Below are 27,741 nucleotides of genomic sequence, written 5' to 3'. Positions count from 1 at the left end.
CAGCCTCACATCATCGGCCTAGCTCAGCGATAGTACTCAATGAACTCACCGTGTCACGGGTGGCTGGTTTGCCACAATGCGCCTGTTGATGACAATGGTCCAGAAAAGGACAATGACAAGATAAGGATCCATCTGCTGACTCCAGCACAGGTGAATGATCAAATCACATAAGATTTGACTTTCCGTAAACAATAATACAAAATAAATAAATAAATAAATAAATAAATTAGAAAAGAAAATAGAAAGGAAGAATGAGATAAGAAGGAGGATTTGGATTAATAGATACGTTTGCAAAGAGAGCTGCCTATCTATCTATCTATCTATCTATCTATCTATCTATCTATCTATCTATCCATCTATCTATCTATCTATCTATCTATCTATCTATCTATCTATCTATCTATCTATCTATCTATCTATCTATCTATCTATCCATCATATGATATAATAATCCCTGTTCTGTTTTTCTATCAAAAGTTGTGGACTTGAAGAGTGATCCAAATGCGGCTTTCTTTTACAGTGATTCAAAAGAGGTTTAATTGTTATGGACAGGGAGTAGTACTATACCATCTTGGATCTAGGACAGCGACATCTAAAGAGATCTATAAGATTTAGATGATCTAAGAGATAATGTCGGTCTCTTCCTATCCTTTTTTTTTCTGTGCCACCGCCCCCCTCCCTTCACCCCCCCCCCCCCCCCCCCCCCCCCCCCCCCCGACACACACAGTGAATGTCTGGGCCATTCTTCAACTTGAATAAGGATTATAATTATAAGTATAATCGGATTTTCTAGAGGCACTTTGAAGTTGAGCGGTCAACTAGCCTACCATAATTTCGACTGTCTTGACAAAGCGAGACTTTTAAAACGATCGATATTTAAAGGACGAGATATCTGTCCAAATTTTGTAACACGTGAATTTCTGAATATGGAAGAACAAACGTAATCCAAAATAATAGACAAAGCAATTAGAAAAGTGGTAAAGGGATAGGCCGGTGGTGAATTTTAAACGACAATATTTCAGCTTTATTGAATTCATCTATCTATCTACCTACATTTTCAAAATACGATTTACTCCCTATAAAAATTTTTTTTTTTAAATTGAGCTTTTATATAGCGCAATATCCACTAACTTGTGCTCAAAGCGCTTTACAAGGGGTCCCTGGTCAACAGCAACATTTAACGTATAGGACGGGACATGACGCCTGTCAGGCGATATTACAATTTTTCGGACAAAGACAACGCTGTTAACGGCCAGGTACTCATTTTACACCTGAGTACGGTGAGAGAATGTGAGTAAAGAGCCTTTTCCAAGGACTCAACTATGCGCCGAGCGAGGCTCGAATCCAGGACCTTCCGATCCGAAAGCGAGTGTCATACCACAAGACCACATAGACCACAAGTGTCTTGTAGCAGAGAGAGAGAGACAGAGAGAGAGAGAGAGAGAGAGAGAGAGAGAGAGAGAGAGAGAGAGAGAGAGAGAGAGAGAGAGAGAGTATAAGACAATACATAATTTGGAATCATTCATAACATTTTTTCCAACAGGCAGTAATAAAACGCATTATTTTTTTCAATCTCCCCGGAAGACATTAGGCCACTTTATAGACCTGATGCATATGCATGACCTGTTGATGTTTATGGAACGATAATGAGAGAGAGAGAGAGAGAGAGAGAGAGAGAGAGAGAGAGAGAGAGAGAGAGAGAGAGAGAAGGAAAGAGAACCATATACTTTGCATACTGAGGGTCACGATAGCTCAGTTTGGAGAGCATTTTCTCCGCATGCAAACGGACTGAGATCGATCCCGGATGAGGTATGGATTTTTGTCTAATCCCTTTTCCCTCCAGCAGTGATTGGGTATCTGGGTCTGTTGGGTCAGGTGTTAAAGTGCTTTGAGATTGACTCTCGTCCTATCCAAAGGGTAGCATGCGGTTGATATTGTCCATTTCACGCTAAACAAACCGAGATAAACTTCGGCTACCATGGACATGAAATCGTCCCAACTGTCCCTCTTTCGTGAAATGGTAGCACGTCTGACCAGTAATCAGGAGGTCTGAGGTTCGATCCCTAGTCGAGGCAGCTGTTTTTTTTCTTGTATTTTTATTTCTGTTTTGCCTGGCACTGGTAATGTTTCATGCACATTTTTCTTCTTCAGATCTTTGTCACACACCGATGCTGTTCTTTAATTTGTCAACTCAACATCGTTTGGCTGGGTTACAAAACAAACCGCCGTACTGCTGAAAAAAAATAGAACACAAACAATAAAACTTGAGCTTTTATAAAACGTGCTCAAAGCGCTTTAAAAAAGGAGCTCTAGCCAACAGTAATTCTCATCATGTATGACGAGACATGACATGACGCCTGTTAGGCGTTATTACGTATAACGTTGTTAACGGTCGGGAACTCGTTTACACCTGAGTACGATGAGAGAATATGAGTTAAGAACCTTTTCCTTTTACTCAACAATGCAACGCTCAAAGCGGGCCTCGAACTCAGGACCTTTCGTTTCGAAGACGAGTGCTATACCACGAGACCACGTAGCTGTTAAGTCATTGATAATGAAGAATGATAGATGTGTAATAAGAACCCGATATCAATATACATACATATAGATAGTATGCGCTTGTCTAAGAAGTTCACAACATTACCACCCGGAAGTATAACGGACCAACACACAAAACTATGAGTTACCATTTATGAACGTTTATATCTACTATTGTCTGGTTAATACAGTTTAGTGAGAAGTACTCATAAACGTGGATGGCAAAAACAAAAAACAAACAAACAAAAATACCTACTCATAAACGCGGATCGTTTATGAGTAATTCTCCCTTAACTGTATTATCCAGACTATAGATAATTCGAAGATGACGTCACTCAGGTCTTTGTTATTGTTTTTGCCATCCGCGTGTATGAGTAATGAGTATTAACCAGACGATAAACGTTCATAGATACACACAGTTTTGTGTGATGGTCCGTTGTACTTCCGGATGGCAATGTTATGAGCTTCTTAGCCAAGCGCATCCTATTTATAAGGTCTCGAGGAATTATAACACGTTACGTCATCACAAGAGGTGATAGACAGTATGTCGTCATCACATTCACACTGTCAGTCAGCAAACGTGTCATCATAGAGGCAATTAGAGAGAAATATTACAAGTCTTGTCATCTGTACATCGATAGACGCTGCATCTGCAATATCCCCATTACAGGTAGGTGATGAAGTGAGACACTGATCACACCTCCCTCGACTCCCCCAGACAGACAGGGGTGTCAACAGACTGATTTTGTATCATGTATGTTTTTAATATTCTGATTTCATAACATGGCGGTTATCCGAACCAAGCGACCTTCTGAGCTCTTGCCCTTCGGTCTTGTGCTATGACGTAGAAGCTAGACGTCTTTTGCAGTTGTTCCAGATGACTATACAGTGTGTTACTGGTGCTTGGATTTGGTGGGAGGAATGTGTATCTCAGTTCATAACATGGTAAAACTTTTGTGATTCTGTGGTCTAGCAGTTTGACACTCGCCTTCGAACTGATTGGTCCTCGGTTCGAGTCCCGCTCTGAGTAGCGCAAGTTGATTTCTTGGAAAAGGCTCTCTAACTCACATTATCTCACCGTAGTCAGGTAGGTCTTAAATAATGAGTATACTTGGTCGTGAGGACAGATTTCTCTGTCGAATTAAAAATTGTGCTGTCGCCATTTAAGAAGTTATGTCCCCCGGAAAGCGATTTGAGCACTTTTAGTGGACATCGCGCTTTATGAAAATATTAAGGAATCGGGTTATCTCTTCATTTTTCTTTCGGATCGGAGACTTAATATTGCTCCCATTTGTGTTTATAAGAACCATATCTTAAGATTAACAATGCAAACCAAAAAAAACAAAAATGAATGAATTCAATGAACAATTTGAGAAAAAAAAATCGAAAACATTTAAAATATGTATGTGAATGCAATAAAGCAAACGAAAGGGATTTTTTTTAAAAATAAGGTAAACAACAAAGTAAATGAAAAAATAAGGAACTAAATAAATAGTGAAATATTTGAAAAAAGGAAACAAAAAAAAAAACTCAAAAGAAGAAAAAGGCCGAACATAATTGACAGAAGACGAAACAGAACGAAACAAAACAAACACAATAAGACAAAACTAAACAAACAATCCGAAAACTTGATTTCTCTATTGTTCTTTTTACAAAATAAAGGTAAAGGGAGCAGGCTCTTGGGTTGAAAGTAACCAAAAAAAAAAAGTGAACAGAGAGATGTCAAAAGGCATAAAAGTTAGGTCCTGGGTTCAAATCCCCATCTCAGTAAAAAAAAATAATTATTCTCTATTGTCTTCTGACATTTTTCTATTCACGTCTTGTGGCTTTGTGGTCTACTGGTTTGACACTCGTCTTCGGACCGGAAGCTCCTGGGTTCGAGCCCCGCTCTGAGCGGCGCATATTGAGTCCTTGGAAAAGGCTCAATATTCACAATCTGTCATCGTACTCGGGGTGTAAAATGAGTACCTGGTCGTTAACAGCGTTTTCTTTGTCGGGAAAAAATGTAATATCGCCTAACAGGCATCATGTCTCGTCTTACATGTTAGGTGTTGCTAGAGACCCTTTGTAAAACGTGTTGAGCTATATAAAAGCTCAAGTTTTTAAAAGTTTTTTAAATTTGGTTTGTTTTTTTTTTTGTTTTTTTTTTTGGTTACTACGAATTTGTAGCATTACATTTTTCCAATAAAGGAATGAATGAAAGATGAAGATTCCGTCAAATAATACATTAATATAACTTTTGCAAGAATAAAGATCGAGCAATGAATCAATTGATTCTTTTAGATTAGTCAAAACCATTTGCAATGTTGAATCAGAAAGAAACAGCTTTTTAAAAAAAAAAGAGATTTCTTTGCTTTTCATCAATTACTGGCTATTAAATATTTGAAAAATGCATTAAGAAACACACAAAGTCTATACAGATGGGATCATTAATAGCCATGTTTGTGTAATGATTTGTTTACTTAATTATAATCAAGTTCTGTATTTTATTTGGTTTATTGAGTTGATATTAAAAGCGTATTGAAAATGTAGTTAATTTTCAGCGGAAGATTTGATTATTTTAAAATCTGTAACAATATTATTATTATTAACCAGAATAAATAAGATCAAACAAATTTGAGCTTTAATCAAGCGCAATATCCATCAGCGTGCTCAAGGCGTTTTACAAAGGACCCCTGGCCAACAGTAACATCTAACATGTAGAATGAGACATGACGCATGTTAGGCGATATTACATCTTTTTTCCGACAGAGAAAACGCTGTTAACGACCAGGTATTCATTTTACATTCGAGTACGGTGAGAGAATGCGAGTAAAAGTCTTTTTCCAAGGTCTCAACTATGCGCCGAGCGAGGCTCGAACCCAGGACTTTCCGATCCGAAATCGAGTGTCATACCGCAAGACCACCTAAAAGCCGGAGGTGGATAAGGCTGTATCTCTATTGTAATGAAGTTTGTTATTGAATAGACTAACAATCATTATTAGCCTGGCTAGTTCCGACCTTAATTGGATTCAGTAGTCTGATGTCACGCCGCCCGGCAACGGCGGCCATCTTGGTTCTAAACAAAGAAAATCATTACTTTTTATTTTTCATGCTGGCTAGAACTTTTCATATGCCTTGTGATCAGAATGTGTAAAAGTCAAAACATGATCAAATTTACGGGGTTTTTTTCCTCTGGATACGCTTTTATGCTCGCCGGAGAAATATTTCATACAGGCGTCCGCCATTGTTCCGATAGTTTAGAGCCAGTGTTACTAAGTTACCATGCGTCATTAGGAAGGAAGTGACGTTACGACTGTTGAAGAGTATTGTGACTCACCATCTCAAAGCCATTTTCATTGTCGGGTGGAAATTGACTTTATGGATAGAACGAAGTTGACTTCACTCAGGTCTTTGTTTATGTTTTTTTTTGCCATCCACGAAACTGCATTAACCAGACTTTAAAAGTTCAAGGTTACACATGGTTTTGTGTGTTGGTCCGTTTACTTCCGGGTGGCAATGTTTGTGAGCTTCTTAGACAAGCGCACACTGTCCATAGCCGCAAATATGAGACTTGGGGTTCACTTCACTTCGTTATGATGGAGAATAAATATTATTTCTTGTAATGCAAAAATTTGAAGCTCGTATTTCTCAACGTCTTAATTCTAAACTCACTTTTCCGATTTGGATTTATATCTAGACATAACGGCGTTTTCAAACGACGAGTCACAATTATTTTGAGAGACCTTAACCCATTGTGGTTTTCTAGGATTGAATATTCATTAGGCATTCATTATTATTATTATCATTATTATTATTATTATTATTATTATTATTATTATTATTATTATTATTATTATTATTATTATTATTATTATTATTATTATTATTATTATTATTATTATTTATTATTATTATTATTATTATTATTATTATTATTATTATTATTATTATTATTATTACTATTATTATTATTATTATTATTATTATTATTATTATTATTATTATTATTATTATCAAGTGTCATTTACGATCGTACGTCAAATCAACAACGATATATCGTAATAGGAAACTTGGGTTAAATCTTGATTTTTATTGCGGAGCTGATAAATTTTTTCAACGTTTAAAAAAAAACTAGTTAATGTTAAATTATCGTTTTTGGCAGATAGAGAATTTAACATTAACTAGTTTTTTTTTAAACGTTGAAAAAATTATTGTCAGTTTATTTAATCGACATAATATCGTTTTGAAATGAGGTCTCAATACGCATTCGATAATAAAACGAGTTGCGATAGAAATTATGTAATTTAATCATCCTGTAAATCAAATCACAGAATTATCAATGACAGATACATAAAAGTAATAGAGGATAAAGAAATCAACATTACCAAAACCTGATTAATTCATTTGCATTAGACGATAGATAGAGTCAAGCCGATCATATCGCAAGCTGTTTTAACTTTTTACGGCCCAAGTTAACTTACTCAATCCTAGAGATTTTTGTTACTTTTCAAAATTGGAAAAAAATGTATTAAAATGAAAATGTACATAGATAGTTTTATTCAACTACTATGTAAAAGCTAAAAACATTAGCTTTGATTCTACGCCTATAATTTGTCTTTAAAAAATGTAATAAATAGGCATGGGGTAAAAGTAACCCGGGTAAACTACGGATATAGTCGGTGTTCGGGTTGAGTGAGTTTATCTCTATTATTAAAGGCGACCCTCCCCCGGAAATAATTTCAAAATACTCGTAATATTGCTCATTATAACCACGTGGAATCAAACCACTATCTATATTTGCGTTCGGTTATCAGACCCCCAAATAATGTGCATATGTGTGATTTAATCAATAGAGTTTCCTGGTACTCAAGAAACTAAAGCCATTCATTTTCGGCAATTAAATAAAGAGTGAGCTTCACACAATCGTGTATAATTGAAAAAAATCCCAACAACTTTACATTCAAAGTTTAACATACAAACCAGTCCGATGTAATATAGTTTTGAGACCGTGGGTCATAAATGATCATTTCTCTTTATTTAATCTAATTGAAGATATAAAACTGATATTATATGAAGCCGGGGTCGCATTACATTTACATTTGTATAAATAAAAGCTGTAAGATATGTTGTCAGGCAACTGTATACAAAACAAAATCAAACTCGCATTTATAATATTTGCAACCCCCCCCCCCCCCCCAAAAAAAAAAAAAAAAAAAAAAAAAACAACAAAAAAAAAAAACAAAAACAAAAAAAACAAACAAACAAACAAACAAACAAAAACAAAAAACACAAACAAAGCAAAACAAAAAAAAAACAAAAAAAACAAGCAACTCCCTCCCCCCCCCCCCCCCCCCCCCCCCCCCAAGATGAATCCAACAAAACAAAACGAACTATATAAAAAAAAAAAAAGCCCGTCCTCCATTTATTGGTCATTTCAATCGATCGATATTGAAAGACGAGTTTAATAGGCAAAATTTTAAATACGACGGGTTTTTTCTCTCCTCCAAATTATGACAGAAGAGTAGATTTAAATGGTTAATAAAAGTAACGCGATGACAAGAAATTTGATCTCATTGAAATAATATTTATGTTGTAGAATACAGTGTATCAGTGGATCATTAACATTTAATTAGTCTGGCGCTTATCCCTGAGAAGTATCAGTGGCTTAAGCGCTTTGCATAATTTCTTTATCCCCCGATATTGGAACAACACAGACCAGTGCTGATTAAGAGAAATATAGACACTGATTCAACACAAAGGACTATTGTCGAAAGCGCTGTTAAACACCTAAAAACAAAAACAAAACAACACAAAGGACGAGACATGCAGCCAGTGAGGCGTTGATACCATTTTCGGACAACCAAGTCAACTTGAGCTTTTATAAAGAGCAATTAATGCTGTTCGTTTAGTTTAAAACATCCGACCCAAAACTATGTTTGACCTTAAACTTTTATAGTCTGATTAATACACTTTAGTGAGAATTACTCATAAAAATTGCTGGCTAAAAACAATAACAAAGAGGTGAGATACGTCAATTTCGTTCCATCTATACCCATTTAACGTGCTCATAGCGCTAAAAGGGGTCCATACCCAACAGCATAATTTAAAATCTAGGACGAGACATGACGCCTGTTAAGCGATATTACATTATTTCTGGTAGAGAGACAACTCTGTTAAAGGCCAATTGCTCATTTTACACCTGAAAACGGTGAGATTATGCGAGTAAAGAGCCTTTTCCAAGAACATGGGACTCGAATCTATGACCTTCCGATCCGAACTACAATGACGATTTACACCAGTTCACTACCCCTCATATATAATTTCTTGTTAATTAGAGAATTTTTTATTATTCTAATCCGTGATAGTGTATATCGTGCCTTTTCCATATTATCGACAACGACTGCCCCCCCCCCCCCCCCCCCCCTCTCTCTCCTTCCGCCCCGTTCTCTGCTTTCTCGCAGTTGATTTTATCAAACACAAATGAGAATGATTTCTCAAATCAAGCATAGTACAGTAACCCCAATTAAACACAACAACCAACCAGAAACCCACAAAAACTAAATCAAAATTAACAACAAACTAAAAAAATTAACTTATTCAAATCCCTACCGTAAGCGTGCCCCATCTCCATACCAAATTACGCGCTCAACCGGAACACCTACCTCGACGCTTTATCTTTGCTCCTCCCCCTACCCAAATCACAATCCAAACTAACGCTCCATTCATTCGCTCCACCCTTTAGACCATGCCCTCCCCCCCCCCCCCCCCCCCCCCCCCGCCCCCCCCCCCCCCCCCCTTTATACATATTATCATAAAAAATAATCCACTTCAACCACCAACTTCATCAGTGGTCTATTCACATCTATTTACACCCTCCCCTTCCCCTCCCTCAACCGCCCTGGAAGTTACTGTTCACATGCTGCTGACACCATCACAGTATTGTGTCATATTGACAATACACACCGACAAATACACAATCTTGTATTGGTCACATGATACACAAGTCCGCCAGTAAATATGCATGTTGCTATCCATTGAAAAGTTGTGAAATAAAAGAAGAAAAAGATGTCGTCATCTCTCATATTATGTCCGCTGTGTGGTATTTAAATAACTTGTTACAAAAAGACTTCAGTTACTGCAGTGCAAGTTTTTGATTTATTTGCTCTTTTTCTAATTATCAAAAGATAAGACAGTCTAAACTGGATCGCCATAGTTTTATCATCCAAGTGCTATTGTGGGATCCTATTACTATTGCTCACGTGTTGTTATAGTTTTTGGTTCACTCATTACCTGCATGCTGGGTGTTTAATATTTTTGTTATGACATTACAAAATCAGTCACCAATCAGAGCAAATTTATAACAATCATTCCTCATTTTTTGGATTACTCACAAAATAGTCCACTCTTTACAATGTTATGAAGCAACGACTCGTGTGTTTTTATGGTTCCAGTTGACTTATCAGATGCTGGGTGTTTAATATTATATTTACAAAATCATACATTAATCAGTGCAAGTTTTTGAAAACATTCAATCACTTTGGACAATTCAGTTTGTTGTTTGTTCTCAGTGAGCTTGTGATCGGATTCTGTGTTTTTTTTTAGTGTGTTCAATTCCAGTTTCAATAATACTTTCTGTTGGATATAATTTACTGCCACTACATTGGATGTAAGTATCGAACACTTAACATGACATAGATCTATATTATCTTTGTCAGATCTATTACTACTACTATAACTTCTACTACTACTACTACTACTACTACTACTACTACTACTACTACTACTACTACTACTACTACTACTACTTCTACTGCTTCTACTACTACTACTACTACTACTACTACTACTACTACTACTACTACTACTACTACTACTACTACTACTACTACTACTACTGGTCAAAATTGTTATCCAATTTGCATATTCAATTTTTTTTTCAAAACACTAAGATCTAATTCATTTTCATATCCCATTCGTGGTCATTGACGCCTGTCAAAAATTATAATAATTGTAGGGTCACGAGGAGTAACAACATGGGCGATCCACGTGCGCATTTCCGTATTGGAAAGATATGAGCGTGTCACCTATGACCGTGTTGTTTGATTTTATAATTGCTTTACTAACCAGTTCTAAATTGTGATATTTTGACGTCAGCCGCACGGTATTAATTACAGTACCGACGTCTAGTAATAGTAGTATCAAGGTACCGCCATGTTTTTTAAATCTCTAATTAATTAGTTATCTAACCATCCAACCATTATGCATTAGTTATCTCCCTTTCAACACGTGCTACCGCCGTCGACCGTTGCAATTTATTGTTAGCAGATGGTGTTGTTGTAGCCATTCATGTTTATCTCTGAGTGGTTTGTCCGAATTTAGGACCTACAGTTTTTCACCACGACTGTTATAATAATGACTGGATGAGGCTGTTATGATTATGATTTGCACTTCTTTGAACGTCTTGTGACACGAATCTAAGTTTTGTCCTATAACTTTTTTTTCTTAGATTAAAGTTTATATCATCCTTCCCTTGCAATCCTATTGCATTCGGGCTTTAAAAACACTCGTGTTCATAATATTATATTTGGGAAAGTACATTAAAGCTAGTTCCATTTATTCCATACTATGGCCATTTGTAGTTAGTTTGAAATCTGTGGGCCATGCCAATCATGGATATATTCTTTGGTGAGATAATTATATCCTTTGATGCATACAGCTGCATTTATGTTTTCGATCGTCACCCGTGGATATATCCTGCCCAGAAGCAGTTTAAGAGGCTCGTCCATCGCCATTTAAAAAAAAAATCGGAGGTGTTAATTAATGTTATAAATGACGGTAGCCTGAAACAAAAAATAAATATCGATCGATTAAACTGGTTCTCATGTTGGCAAAAATAATCGATCCGACCAAATTTAAGACAGAATGGATCAATGGGAAATGTCCATTTGGTTTATGCCCGGCTCTATTTCTCCGACCGCTCAAGAAAATAAACTTGTGAACTCTATTTCTCCGAATTGTCGGCTAGCCTCCAGTAGATGATGGGTTACGGATGCAAAGTAACTGCTCAAGCAGAGTGACAGGGAATTCTCACGTATCATCAAGCTAACGTTTTTAGACAGGTTGACAAAGACAGATTTTATCCAGAACTGCCATGGCGAATACTCCATGGCGCGTGCACTTTTGTTCTTCGCGCTGCACTATCAATGAGAGGACAAGAAAACCTGAACAACACAGCCAAAGTCTCATACGGGAACATAGGTTGGAAGACGGGATAGCTAGCACAAACAGAATGTTGGGAATAAAAGACAGAGCGCCCAAGCACTGGCAAACGAACCCCCCCCCCCCCCCCCCCCCCCCCCCCCAATGCATACACATTCAAGTCACACAGACACACTCGCAATAAATGACCCAGAAAAATCTTGAGAACGGAAATTGTTCGGAGAAATAGAGATCAAGTTAATTTTCCTGAGCGTTCGGGGAAAAAGTCACTTCGTTAGTTTAATGCTACATCTGTGTCCCTATAGGAGGCATTCCCACCGGCTTTAACCTTCGGAAATATTATAGGAATGGCTTTACTGCAAATTTAGTGAACACAATTGAGGCATTACATTCGATTGACGGACAAGTGAAAGCCTCAAAGGCCAGTCAACTGCTGTCCCTGAAAAGGTCATTTAACTTTATTGTTATCTTTAAATCTTTGACAACCTGTTGCGAGGCTGGAGACAACGCCCTGTAGATGTATTTGATAGCATTATCATCATTTGAGAAGAACGATAGGGTGAGGTCTTTGTTTTACGAAGGCCATCTCGCTAACTACAGCTCTGATGCTAATTTTATCACGTACAAAATGTTATGGATATGTATGTATTCTTGACTCATTTAATTATTGTGACATGCCTGAGTGAGTACCATTGTCTTCTTATTATGGACTGAATGCCGTGGTTAGAACTCATTGTTAACGGTGTCAGGGCCATTTATTGACCTTTTGGTTACAAGGGTTTGGTCCCCTATTGGGTTATCTGAACGGATTGAGACTTCATGAGAGGAGAGAGAGAGAGAGAGAGAGAGAGAGAGAGAGAGAGAGAGAGAGAGAGAGAGAAAGAGTCAAATGAAACGAAAGCAGAAAGAGTTGAAGAAGTCAAGAGAATAGAGAGAAGGGGAACAGAAGGGATGTGTGTGTGTGGGAAGGGGGGGGGGGGGGTGTTGAGATAAGCATCGATTCAGCAGATGGCGTCATCAAACCCCTTGAGAAATTATCGCTTTGTACCAATTTTCACGCTTGACTTAGTACAGGCCTCATCATTGGTCTTTTGGACAATTTCCCTTCCTGGTCGTCAAAGCACATCGTAATGGATGATTGCCAGTGAATATATATATTGTTCTGTTCTCATCGCTTTGATTTTCAATTTGAAACATATTTACAAATGTATATAATATACACACACATGTGTGTGTGTGTGTGTGTGTGTGTGTGTGTGCGAGAGAGAGAGAGAGAGAGAGAGAGAGAGAGAGAGAGAGAGAGAGCTCCGAGAGAGAGAGATATGAAAAGATGTGATATAATTTTGTTGTACTCGTAAATAGTCTTCCATTTTAATGTTCAACGTTAGGTATTGTCAGTCTTGATAGAGACCAAAATACACTGTGGGGTTATAATACTATTATGTGATTTTGAGTTGGTGAGCATGACATATACTTACAAGAGTTTCTGTATTCAAGGGATTTAACGTTCTATCCTTATTCGATACTTGCGATGGACTGAGCTCCAGCCTTTCAGTCTTGTGCTGTGACGTATAAGTTGGGTGTCCTTTGCTGTTTGTTGTTCCAGGTGACTATGCTTGAATTTAATGGGAGGAATGTGCGCCTGCTGAGGTCTTCAAGAAGTTGGCACTCAAGCAAGTGGTGCGTTACTGCTTCATTGGGGGATTGACATAAGGGACAGAAAAGGGACGTCTGTTGGAATTTCACACTGCCCGTTCTGCGGTATACGTTGTGGTAATGCTAATCGTTATTTGCGTTAAAATTCGTCCACAAGACTATAAAGCAAAGAGGAAGAAGAAGAAGAAGAAGAATACTATTTGCTGAAAGATGATAATTTTGCTGGAGTCCTCTGGGGTTATTTAGGCTAGACAGGTGTTTTGGAGTAATTTTCAACTTGTATTTTTCCTACTGTTTTGTCTGCCACTTGATCAATCACTGATTTTAAGATTTCCGTGATGGTCACGGTCATGTGTGATTGTTCTGTTAGCATGTTTGACACTTATTTGTCCAAACATAAGAATCAGGGAGCCTATAGGTCAATTGCCTGATTTGGAGACTCATTACGTTATAATAAAGGGGTTCATTATCGGTTTACTGTTAGCCTATAAAACCACCGTTACTATTGCGGTTGATTCCCCGGGGCAAGCTCGCTTGTTCCTCACCTTTCAATGGTACATAGGAGAGTTATACCATAACGTGTAAACGCAACACTTTTACGAAGTGGGAGAATGGAATGAATTGAACGGGTTTATTGTGGCTTGTAGGTCATCGAGGATTAAAGAAAGATTGATCACCGAGAGTGTATGCATCGTTTATTGATCTTAATCAGTGTGTGTGATGTCATTTAGAATGGAGGAGGAGGAGATTATGTTTATAGTCGGTAGTAGTAGTAGTAGTAGTAGTAGTAGTAGTAGTAGTAGTAGTAGTAGTAGTAGTACGGCTATGTGGTCTAGTGGTATGACACTCGCTTTCGGATCGGAAGGTCCTGGGTTCGAGCCTCGCTCGACGCATAGTTGAGTCCTTGGAAAAGACTCTTTACACATTCTCTCACATTCTCTCACCGTACTCGGGTGTAAAATGAGTACCTGGCCGTTAACAGCGTTGTCTTTGTCCGGAAAATTGTAAATTCGCCTGACAGGCGGCATGTCCCGTCCTACATGTTAAATGTTGCTGTTGACCAGGGACCCCTTGTAAAGCGCTTTGAGCACATTTTGTGGATATTGCGCTATATAAAAGCTCAATTTTAAGATTTTTTAATTTTAGTAGTAGTAGTAGTAGTAGTAGTAGTAGTAGTAGTAGTAGTAGTAGTAGTAGTAGTAGTAGTAGTAGTAGTAGTAGTAGTAGTAGTAGTAATAGTAGTAGTAACAGTAGTAATAGTAGTAGTAGTAGTATTAGTAGTAGTATGATCTTCTTCTTTGATGATTTTTGCACGTTTTTCCCCATTTATTTATTTGGTTGATGGCTATAACAATATCATGAAGTTGACAGTGCCTTCGTTCTTCCTGTCTATAGCAATATTCTGTTTCATGTTTGTCACTTGTTTGACAATAATGAGTTGTGGAGTAGCATTTGCACTGATATCAACCGGAAACATGTCCCCCATTCCCGTTCACTTCCTGTCTTTTCAGTAGATTGAAATGCTAATCATTGAAATAGAAATTTATATGCAAATCTCTCTTCAATCCCATGTGATCAGCTAACCATGTTGTTTATTCAACCGTTAGAAATTTCAATGCCATTTTGCTGTACCGTTATCTCAATAACACACACACACACACACATACACACACACACACACACACTTACGCACACACACAGGATGACATCCTGTCTTAAACAATGTTATATCGTTATTACATCCGGAGTTTTGTCGATTATAATGGATAATATAACAAAATTGTTATTGTGGATCGTTGCTGTATATCTTCTTCTTCCTCATCCTCCTTCTTCTTCTTCTTCTTCTTCTTCTTCTTCTTCTTCTTCTTCTTCTTCTTCTTCTTCTTCTTCTTCTTCTTCTTCTTCTTTCTCTTTGCTTTATAGTCTTGTGGACGAATTTTAATGCAAATAACGATTAGCATTACCAGTACACACGACAAGCTTGGCAATTTTTGCCTACAGATTTACGTCCCTGTGTGTTGTGACTGAACGAAATATATCCTTCCTTGGCTCAGATGCACATAACCATGTGAGCAAAACCATCATTTTAGAAGCCATTCTTTTGTACTCTAGATACCAATGGGTTGGTTTTCTTTTTTTCTTTTTTTTTCTTCTTTTTTCTTTCTTTTTTTTTTCTAGGTTAATTTATTCTATTGTTACTTTGTTATTATTAATAGGCCATGAAACCAAAGATGCGTCCTTTTTTGCCGTCATTTGTTATGGTAATTTTTGGTTGTTTAAACAATTAAATAATGTTCTGCCGATATAAATAAATACGTTCTTATTGATAAAATTATGGTATACACCAGCATGACAGCCGACAGGTGCTAATGGGAGCATTGTCCTCTGTGTATGGTAATGTCTTAACAGTCTTTGTCATAATTATTTCATGTATTATTGATGGCCCACACCAGGTTGTCCGCTTGTAATTATTGCCACATAATATACGATTTGTTTTGAGTGTCATTTATTAGCATCAAATTGTCATTGTCTGGTGCTGAAAGGTATAACGCCCGTTTTTTGACGCGTGGTTCTGGAGGCCGGTTGTATCAAGTTTCACTTTTTTTTTTTTTTGAACATGCATCCTGAAATGTCAGTCACACATTGTAGCCGAGTACTCATTCACTCTTGAGTCGAATGATGTATACTTTTATTTCTTGTTATATTGCGCAAGGGCAGACAGGAGACCATAGGTAGTATTGACTATTCAGTCTCTGACCACGCCTTGAATGTGTTGCAGGACGAGACACTTAACCGTTGTTTACCAACTTCACGATTTGTAGATTAGCTAGATTCATCTTTATGGTTTGACAATCGGCTTGTGATCCGAGGGTCCCACTGTGGGATTGCATCGAAAAATCTACCATACTCGTGTATAAGATGATTCATGGCCCTATCAAGGTGGTTTCTGTCAAAAACAAATTAAAATTAATTGCTCTGGAAAAGGGTTGATTTTATCAGTTATCTGGCAATGATTTACCCTGTGATCAATGTGAGTATTTGGTATCATGTTTTATTTTGACATGAATTTATTAAGGCTGTGGCAATTTTTCTATCCATCTCCGCCACACTTAAATGGATTCTGTCCGTTAATAATGCGTATTTCTGTCTATTCGCCGTGCTAAACTACGCAATAACTTCTCCGACATGCCACGTGGTACCAAGTTTTAATTTCAAATCGTACTTGTCAACTTTTAAGTCTCTTTAGGACAATATCCGTTACTGCCTCCAGCAGGTACTCATTCACACCTGTTTCGAATGGGGTAGTGCCCTATCTCAAGAACAAGACAAGTTTTGCAATCATTGTCACCCATCCAATCGATGATCAGCCAAATCACCCTGTCGCAAAACCACCATCAAGCCATTATTTTACAGTCTTCAAATCTCCAAGTCAGTTCTTTGTCCTGTCCTATCGTGTGCCTGCCCCACGACAAGATTGTTGACACATGCGCACAGCACTCTCTGGCTTCCTGAGGTAGGGCTTCCTCCTTTATCTCACCGCCCCCATTTCCCAATGTTTACTGCTCTGATGCACGTCTTCGTCATGTAAACTGGAATCCTATACTCACGTCCAGTTAATCTCAGATTCGTGTCCTGGCATCGTCAACTATCCTTAAATCAATTAGGGATACAATTGTACTCAATTTTCCTTCAGGACTGTCGAGCATGAGAACAATGAAAGTATTTCTCAGTACAGTTTTCTATTTAGGCATGTAAACCTATACTTGATAAATATACATAAAGTATCGCCTCAGTTTGGTACTATGTCGGGACGGTCCAGATTCTGAGGGATGAATGTTAACAAAAAAACCCTTCTAAACTTTGAGAGGTTGAGAAATGGCACTCAATGAATTTAGTGGTAGAGATTAATTTAAATATTTATTGCATGGACATTGCAGTCACTGTATGGCTTCGGATGACATATAAATAATTTCTTTTTAAAGTGAGAAGAAGAAATTAACTCGTTTGATAAGGTTGCCTCTGCCACCACTCCCCCCCCCCTCCCCCCTCCCTAGTCTGCGACATATTATCATACGCTTGGTATCCTGTTAGCAAAACGCTTGTTTATTACAGTGTCAAAGTAAATATATTACTCTATTGACTGGGTTATGCTGTTAAGTCAATTTTGATATGTGAATTTGGGTTGGCATCCTGTGAAAAGTCACGCGATGTTCATTGTGTTCAGTAATCCGATGGGTGGCAATGGTTGTAAACTTTTGGGAAAGTAAGATATTGAAGGAGGATTCACACGAGAGAGAGAGAGAGAGAGAGAGAGAGAGAGAGAGAGAGAGAGAGAGAGAGAGAGAGAGAGAGAGAGAGAGAGAGAGAGATTAGGCACCGATTGTTTAATCAGTATCTCATTTCCGGCTCCCTGTCCGATGCCAGCCATGAGATGGATCACCCCCCCCCCCCCCCCCCCCCCCCACTTCCCCTCATTTCCCCATTGCCAGTCGTGTTTTCACTACCTGTACAGGTCACTCACACACACGACCTACCACCTACACGGTGTCTATCGATCGATCGAGCCACCCGTTTGGTATAATATAAGTTTTTCTGGGGGGTTGGCTGGGGGTTCCCCCTTTGTTCTTTAGAAGTTCTGTACACCTGTTGTTTCTGTTGTTCATTGGCTCTTCTTGAAATTTTGAAAATTTGGATTGCTTTGTAGTATTAGCGTGTTCAAGGTTCAAAGCTTTCTCTCTCTTTCTCTCTCTCTCTCTCTCTCTCTCTCTCTCTCTCTCTCTCTCCCTCTCTCTCTCTCTCTCTCTCTCTCTCTCTCTCTCTCTCTCTCTCTCTCTCTCTCTCTCTCTCTCTCTCTCTCTCTCTCTCTCTCTCTCTCTCTCTCTCTCTCTCTCTCTCTCTCTCTCGTGGAAATAATCGACTTCTGTCTCAGATCGTCTTGGTAGAAATCCGTTACGGATAAAAAAAAATTGAGCTTTTATATAGTGCAATATCAACTTAACGTGCTCAAAGCGCTTTACAAGGGGTCCTTGGCCGACAGCAACACTTAACATGTAGGCCTGTTAGGCGATATTATATTTTTTTTCGGACGGAGACGACGCTGTTAACGGCCAGGTACTCATTTTACACATGAGTACGGTAAGGAAATGTGAGTAAAGAGCGTTTTCCAAGGACTCAACTATGCGCCGAGCGAGGATCGAACCCAGGACCTTCCGATCCGAAAGCGAGTGTCATACCACAAGACCACATAGCCGCACAAATAAATTCGTGTAGTTGATTTCTCCGAATTCTCATCATTGTAGTTGAGGAATCGTATCCTTTCCACCAAGACAACAGTAACAGTGATGCGAAACAGGCTTCGCCGCTGCTCTCTTTGTGTAAAGCATCAAATTGAGAATCTAGGGAGCAGGCACCGGTGTAAGATAAAGATCTGAACAAGTGCTTATGACAAAGCAAGAGAGAAACGTGCAAGAAAATAAACCATCCCTAAAAATCAGTCTACTTGGACTGGGGACTAGGACTTCATGTGGATCGAACATCAGACCTCCTGATTGCCTGTTCGATTTCCTGTCATGGTAGACTGATTTTTCGGATGGTTTTTCTTCCTTTATCTGACATCGTTTCATACACACTTTTTCAATTCTTTGTGTAAAGCATAAGATCTAATGTTGCGATGAGAGTATAATCGAACCCCGCCTATAATGGGATTAGTAAGAGAATACGAGCCGTGGTTATTTCGTAATCATCCACTCCGGCTGATTTTGTTCCTTTGGCTGCCAGATTTACTATTCATTCTTTGTTGGCAAATGAATCAGACCTGTTGGATAACAGTAACACAACGCCTTTTTAGATTTAGGACACAAATATGTTACGTCATAATATCAATAGCGTTAAATAACATCCAACTTGTCAAACGGTCTGGAAAGGTGCACCCCGTAAAGAGAAACAGCGGACCGATTTTCTCAGCATGCACTATCGTCAGATTATTTTTACTATCTATTTTTGGAAATCAGATAATTTTTACATAAGTAAAACCATTCAGAAATGAACCGAAATCTTTTTTTAAAGATTTGAATTTAATATGGACTTAAACCAAGCGTTACATTGTCTTTTTGAGAACTCCTTTCATCATTTATGCAATTTGAAGATTCTCTTTAATCTATCAAGATATAAATCAGACTTTTTCTTACCAAATTGAGGAAAAGCCATCTTTTCAGTGTGCGGCAACATGTAGGCCAATCTTTATATTATTATTGGATTGTACCTAATTAGGATTTGGCTACATTTTTGTGGTTTGCTGCGGTTTGGCTCAATTAATTAATGTTTGGTATCTGGGTCACCATTGGTAATAAACTATTTATAGACAATATTCTTGATTAATTCCATTGTGACGTAACGTAAGTCATAGCCATTGATGTACTGTTTTCAATTTAAGTATGTCTAGCAAGTACTGAGTAGGTGATAAGGAGTGACTGACCAGACAGAGGGATATTGAGTACCGCGTTTTACATACATTACCCCACTCGACTCAAATGTGAATAAATATCTGGATTTAGGCAATAACGGAGTGTAAGAGCATGTACAAAAAGGACTGTTGCTGTATGAAATGAATTTTGGTTGCATGTGACCTGCTGGTAGGATGAATGAAGCATCGTGTTAACACTGTGAATCCATGAGAATGGTCTCCATATAAATGATCATATTTCATTTTAACCTGTTTACTGTCGTACTCTGGAAAACACCGTTTTAAGAATTTGCCCAGAAAGGTTGTCCATCAATTGTCGATCGATCTAGGACGTCGCAGAGGATTTCTTCCAAAGTTAGATCAAAATAACCCATTCTCAAGGACAACTATACTCAGTAAAGCTGTCCTTGCCCGTCCTCTAACCGTAGTGCGGCACAATTTTAAAACGGAACAGTTGAAAAACAAAATTGTGTCCTTAATAATGTTTCCTTTCTTTCTTGCTGTCTCTTATCTTCTTTCCCCCCGATCTTTTCCTTCTGTCGCCAATGTTTCATCATTCATTTGCATGATCCTGTCTGTCATTTGTGGCCTATCGCGTCAATCGGGTATAATGTCATGCTGTGTTTTAAATTTATAACCAAGGGAGCCCCATCTTTCCTCAGAAAATGTTTAAGTACCTACAATTGGTTACACAACTATTTGATTTCTGGCCATTATATTATTGCCAATGCAAAACGCATAGAGCACGATATCGTAATGATTATGCGCGATAGAAATGCTATTTCATCTATTATTGTTATTATTATTATTTTTATTATTATTATTATTATTATTGTTATTATTATTATTATTATTATTATTATTATTATTATTATTATTATTATTATTATTATTATTATTATTATCATTATTATTATTATTATTATTATTATTATTATTATTATTATTATTATTATTATTATTATTATTATTGTTCTTCTTCTTCTTCTTCTTCTTCTCTTCTTCTTCTTCTTCTTCTTCTTCTCTTATTCTTCTTCTTCTTCTTCTTCTTCTTCTTCTTCTTCTTCTTCTTCTTCTTCTTTTTCTTTATTATTATTATTATTATTATTATTATTATTATTATTATTATTATTATTATTATTATTATTATTATTATTATTATTATTATTACTATTATTATTATAATTATTATCATTAATATTATTATTATTTTTATTTGAGTCTTGCTCTAAGCAGCGAATAGGCGAGTCGTTGAAAAAATTGCTTTTACTCACTTTCTCTCATCGTACACAGATGTAATGTGAATACCTAACCTGCGTAAATAGCGCTGCTTCTGTCAGGAAAATAAAATTGTAATCTCGGCCGCCTAACAGGCGTCATGTCTAGTGCTAGCATGCTACGAGTTAAATGTTGCTTTTGGCTGGGGACACCTCGTAAAGCGATTTGAACACGTTTAGTGCATGTTGAAATCTTTTCAGTTGAGCTTAGAATTCAGTGTTAACCTTCAGATTTCCCCCGACGTATTACCGTTTCGAGACGCGTTGTCACATTTTAGACTGTGATTTGCTGCTCCAGTGATCACTAATCCCGGATTAACATGTGATTTCAATTCACAAAGGAAAGCCGCTTTCTTCTTCTTCTTTTTTTTTTTTTAAATATTTTATAATGACGTAATGCCCCGCCAACCAGGATGTTATCGAGATTATGGAGGAAGGGTGGCTGGAACTGATACAACCATGAATGGAATATCAGATAGTGAGAACAAAAGGTGGATAAAGATGATCTCAATGCCTTTGATTCTTTTCTAGCGTACTCTGAAAAAAATACAATTTTAAGATTTTGGCCAGAAAAAATCTATTAAAATGACCCTAATCTTTCTAAGAAACTCTCAATCCTGGGACATCCTTTGTTCTAGGTTTGAGATTCTTTGAGAACGATGTGAGTGATTTTAATCGATTGATATTTGAAGGACGAGTTTTCTGGCCAAAATTTAAAAAACGTGATTTTTCAGAATACGCAGTTTTATTGTCACTGGCTTTTGTCATTGTCTAGGAAACTTGATGGTTTATTGAAAATATCAATATTGTCCCCTTTCTTACTCACACACTTTCTCTTTCTATATCCTACGGTGTGTGTGTGTGTGTGTGTGTGTGTGTGTGTATGTGTGTGTGTACGTATGCTTGATTTTGAGCTTATATTTCGCTGTTCTATCTTGGGTCTCTCAACTCATATTTATAGAGACACAATACTAGCTTGTTGGTTTATAGTTCTGGTTCCAACGTTGCGTCCTTGGGTGAGGCATTTTATACACATTAGTCCACTCGACTCAGTTGTGAATGAGTGCCTGGCTTCATACAGTGACGGATTTTGTAAGTGTGTTGATACAAAAAAGAGCGCCTAACAGGCGACCGGTAATGTATGAAGTGAAAATAATATGGTTTCATGTGGCCTGCTTGGAAAATAAATGAAACATTTTGAAGCTCAAATAAAATGGTTAATTCGTATCCAAGAAAAAATGGCGAGATATGCAATAGATCAATAGTCAAGCTTGTCACATTAATATATTTGTCTTACTTCTGTCTGGAACTGTAAGGGGCTGTCAAAGATTAGACAGAAAACAGACTAGAGAATAAGATTTCCGATAAAAGTAAAAGTTCATATCTTCAGTTATTGCAAAATCAATCCACCTAGTATAAGTTGACATTTTTCATCTAAAGAACTTCAATGTGTAGGTTAATAATATACCAAGGAGAGTTGTTTGATTCGGGCCTCAATCTTTATAAGTCAACAACGTTACGAGCAAACAGACAATAACAATAACAATAGCAGTTATATTAATGACAATAATAATAACAATAATGACAATAACGACAACAATAACAATAACGACAAAAATTACAGCATTTATAACAACGACAAATACAATGACATCAACAATTATGGCGGATGTATATATATATTCTAAATATTCGACTGCTCCAAGCAGCCTAGATTGTTTAATTTGATTTGACATTAAAATTTTTTATTTCTTTTTACATCAGCTGTAATCACTGAAATCCTTTTCATTTCAAATTAGATATTCCTATACAGATTACAAGCGTCAACATTGCATATATACACACAGCTGTAAACAACAGAATTATTCCATAATCCATAGTTATGATAATGATTACAATATAATAAGAGTGCCATTTCACACCACGGTGGATTACCTGTCACATGACATAAAAGACATGTTATACATAATTGTGTCGATGTGTAAAATAGAGTAATGGAAATCAATGCAATAACCTGAGAAAATCACCGTTATTTTTTTTATAATGGGTGGTGTCTGTGAGTGATAATGATTACGGTTTGGATGGTGAGGGAAGGGGGTTGGGGGGATGAGTTATGATGCATGTTTTGATGTTCTGTATTGTTATTGGGATGATGACAGATTTCGTGTTGAAGTTTAAATCAAATTGCTCGATGATGCGATGCCTGTAACCATTATTGTGGGTTTTTTTGTTGTTGTAGTGGTAAGTTCTTTTCTTCTTCTTCTTCTTCTTCTTCTTCTTCTTCTTCTTCTTCTTCTTCTTCTTCTTCTTCTTCTTCTTCTTCTCTCTTCCCTTCTTCTTCTTCTTCTTCTTCTTCTTCCTTCTCTTCTTCTTCTTCTTCTTCTTCTTCTTCTTCTTCTTCTTCTTCTTCTTCTTCTTCTTCTTCTTCTTCTTCTTCTTCTTCTTCTTTTTCTTCCTCTCTTTTTTTTCTTCTTCTTCCTTTGGCTGTACCAATTAATGTTCTATGTAGTTTTCAGTAGAGAGTATTTGTTAGTTAGTATTTGTCCCTTTTTGTTCAATTTTTTTTTTTTTTGGTTCTATTATCGAAAATCATTTCTGGTTTTAAAAAACGGAACTTCCTTACATTATTTGAATCCAAGCGTTTACATCTACCGTGTCATTCTACAATAGGTGATTCTTTTTAATAATAATGATTTTGAAAATAGATGTCTAGGTCAATATACAAATGAATAGATACAATATAGACGGATGAGGTATAAAGGTATAAAATAGATGAATGCATGGATGAGTGGCTGCAAAGATAGACAAATCTATTTGAGTTAATGGATAAATAAATCCTTATTCTGTTTCATTAAATAATAATCTAAAAGAATAGGTCAAAATTCGAGTCTCGCAAAAAAGATATATAAATGATATAAATTATTGGAATAAAACGCAGACCTAGAAAATCAGGATAAAATTCTGGCACAGATGCCACTATTCTCATCGCTGGTCTCCCGACATCACTATGCACGAACACTTTAATGGTTAGATTTCATTTTGCACGTAGGTCCTTTCAAATAATAATTATTTCCAGTGATTCATCAGTCTATGAATACCGACTGCTGTCATAATACACGTTCTAATCCATGTCTTATTCACAGATACTTTCTGATGGGACTTGTAGTTCAACTATATTATTATTATTATTACCACTATTTTAATGAGAAGATAGAGATAATATAATATTAGAGAATAAAATCTCGCCGACAGAGGGTTAATTCTAATAATATTGTGTCATTATTATTTTTTTTTCATAACGATGTTATGAGAGTAATGGAATTGATAATAATTATCCTGGTAATGGTTTTATAACAAAGGATGTTCTCTCCATCCCTCTCTCTCTCTCTCTCTCTCTCTCTCTCACACACACACACACACGCACACACACACACACTCTCTCTCTCTCTCTCTCTCTCTCTCTCTCTCTCTCTCTCTCCCTATCTATCTCTCTATCTATATTTCTATGTATAAATCTGTTGTCCATCTATCAATCTACCTTTTCTCTCTCTCTCTCTCTCTCTCTCTCTCTCTCTCTCTCTCTCTCTCTCTCTCTCCCCCTCTCTCTCTCCTTGGTCCCTCTCCCTGTTTCTTTCTGCTTTCTTACCCCTACACCCCCCCCCCCCCCCCCCGCCTTACCATCCATGCTTTGCTCCATAATGATGCTATTGCTTAAAATTAGATTTTCTAATAAAAACTGTCTCGTCTAGACATCTCCCCTGCCCCTCTCCCTCCTCATCAATCTCTCCCCCCCCCCCCCCCCCCCCCCTTTACCCCCGTCCCATCTTCCACGAGTCTTGTCCCACCTGTCTCTTTCCATTGATTTTCTCCATCAACGGATTTGGAACCGCGATTGACCCACTAACGGCGATAGTGAATTTTTTTTTCATTTTCATTTGTAGACCATCACTATCGGAATAAACCAGATGACGAAAAATGGATTTAGATTTAAAGAATGAGAATGGTCAATTTTTACTTTATTTGAAATAAAACTTCCTCTCCGCATTTGAGATTGTTACTTTAAATTTCTTAAGTTTAGCATCGGGTTCATCAACACATAACACCATATTGAGTGTATAGGGAATATTCTATAATACTGGACAAACCCATTTTAACCAAGTACCGTGGGCAAGAAATACGTGGGGACACTGCAACTGTGAAGATGGCACGATAGGTTGGATTTGAATCGATCCGCGTTCGGAATGAGTTAATAAGACTGCGTAAAATGACAACAGACTGGATTCCGACAAGGAGCATCTGTATGAAATTATTATTGCTATTATAACTACCATCATCTTTACTTTTTTTTATCATTCTTAATAATACTGTCGTCTTATATTTATTAAAAGTATCTCTAAACGACCATGGAATGACAAAATAATTTTCAAAAAATTTTGGTCAGACATCTCTTACTTAATGTTTCGACAGATTATGATGGCTTTCAACTTGTCAAATTCTTACACTTGGCACTTCCTTAAAGCTCTCAGGTTTAACACCTTTTGACAAGTTGGTGGAAGGGGGGGACTACTCGTAATTCTAAATATAAAAAGTAAAAGTTAAAAAAACAAAACAACCCACAATACATTTTGCCATTTGACAGACATAAAATGGGTTTGATATTATTGTTGTACAATACTATCATTATGCAATATGATCAAAACAATGTTATGTCTATGATGAGGATTGTATCTTTATTTTCCTTCATACCAGAGATAATGGCCTTGGAATGTTATTTTTAATTATTCCTTTGTAATTTGTTCGGTCTTTCTATCGACGAAATATTATAGACAGGGAAGGAAGATATGTCTTTTATGCACTCTGTATTGTAAAATATTTTTGGCAGTCATGTTGAGATTTGGAAATCAGATCCTAATTGGGTGTTTAATCATGTTGATGAAATTAATTAAATGCCATTTGTTTTTTGCTTTTTTTGTTGTTTTTTTTCTTTTAATCATTATTATTTTTTGAAAAAAAAAAAAAACAGTACTCAGTTGATTCGGATTTGATCACCCACATTCTCCGTGACCCGATTTCTCAGCGATTCGAGTCGTTAATATCCTGTCATTGAGTTCTACAACAAGATGCGGTTTTTCGCCGATTAAAAAAAAAACATATTGACATGAGATTGAAATACTGAGTCAAAGAAGTCTCTTCGGTCAGAAATAAATCGTATCATTAAAAAGAGAGCCTTAATATTGTGAAATATCCATTTAACGCGCTAAAAGAGTCTTACGGTGGATCTCAAGCCGAAAACGAAACAACACGTAAGACGAAATATTCTGTAAGGTGCTATCATTGTTTTTGTTTTCTTTCCGACAACGACAAAGATAAATACTGTTACCGACCGGACACTCATTTTACATCGGAGTAAGTGAGAAAATGTTAATAAAAAAAGCCTTTACCAAGGACCAACAATGCTCCCCGAGTGTAATACTACTAGACCTCAAAACTTTATTCTCTTCATCCCTCTTGTATGCAATGTATATATTGTAAAGAATAACACATTACTTCATACATAAGGAACTCGGGATTGATCGATTTATATGATAGTGACATAAACAGTATCAAAAAAGCCCCCCCCCCCCTCCCCCTTGAAAAAAAATCCTCATTCTCCTGCCATCAGCTGTTTAACGCATAGCCTCAGTGACTGGATGGAATGGACCAGGTCACTGAATCAAAGTGAGTTATTGATGACACCAACGTAAATTCAATCAGGATCAGGGACATGTCCAGCACCATTTTGCCCTTTAAGTTTAAATGAAAAAAGCAATGTAATTACACTCACTAAAATCATAATTTCCGAGTGTTCAAGGCAAACAAATTGTCTATTTGTGTGCCAATTTGTTTGCTGTAGCAAGGCTCCGAACTTGACTTGGGGGCCTTTGTGAAGTGCTTTGAGCACATTTAGTTGATATAAAAGCTCAAGGTCGATGATAATTATAAGACAAAAAAGTGTATAAAACGTTTCATGAAAGATAACTCATAGGTCAACCCTCTCCTTACCAACAATAAGAAAATCGCCACAGTCATTACGATACAGCCAATATTTTTCTCATTCTGATGTGATTTCTTTTGTACATCACAAAATAATTAGAAAAATGTTTGTTATAGTAACAAAAATTTTAATAGAGAAATTCGAGAGCTGGTACCGGTGTCTGGGCCAGTCTAGGCAGACGGGTTTTTTTTTTTTGGGATGGATTTTATTTCTTTTATTTTTCTTTCTTTCTTTGTCTGGCACCGTTTCATACATACTTGTTAAGATCTTTATATAAGTTATAAAAATTAACACTGTGGTGTATACCCTGTTTCTTAAATAAAATGTATATAGTCTAGCAAGAATTTAAAATTTAAAAAAAAATTGGAGTGTAAAAAAAAAAGAAAGAATTGCAATGAATAGTTTTACAATCAGTAATTTTGACGAAGGTGGTCTTGTTATGCTTGTTGTCGCTCACAGTCCCAATTGATCAGCCCATCTTTGCTATCGTATTATTCCTTTTTCAAATTCTGTTCATTGCCCTATGAAAGAAATAATCATTGTTACTTCTAAATGAGTGAGGCTTGCAGGGG

General features: G+C 36.9%; 1 protein-coding gene across 2 annotated transcripts in view; it reads left to right on the top strand.

Annotated features, from left to right (window-relative positions):
- Positions 1-3,543: 3,543 nt before the first annotated feature.
- LOC144964748 (uncharacterized) overlaps positions 3,544-27,741 on the top strand; it is a 64,463-nt gene continuing 40,265 nt past the window's right edge. The window contains exon 1 of one of the 2 annotated variants that reach the window (XM_078899326.1): positions 3,544-3,625. The gene's annotated coding sequence lies outside the window, so the exon portion shown is untranslated. Of the gene's footprint in view, positions 3,626-9,517; positions 10,187-27,741 lie in introns of those variants that run through there. The other variant, XM_078899324.1, reaches the window with a different exon arrangement.

This window comes from Berghia stephanieae, chromosome 2, assembly GCF_034508935.2.
Source record: "Berghia stephanieae isolate SIO BIC M18660-M18661 chromosome 2, UCSD_Bste_1.3, whole genome shotgun sequence".
In the NCBI taxonomy this organism is placed as follows: Eukaryota; Metazoa; Mollusca; class Gastropoda; order Nudibranchia; family Aeolidiidae; genus Berghia; species Berghia stephanieae.
Note: the sequence above shows the minus strand (reverse complement) of the source record. Positions and strands in the feature narration are given on the sequence as shown.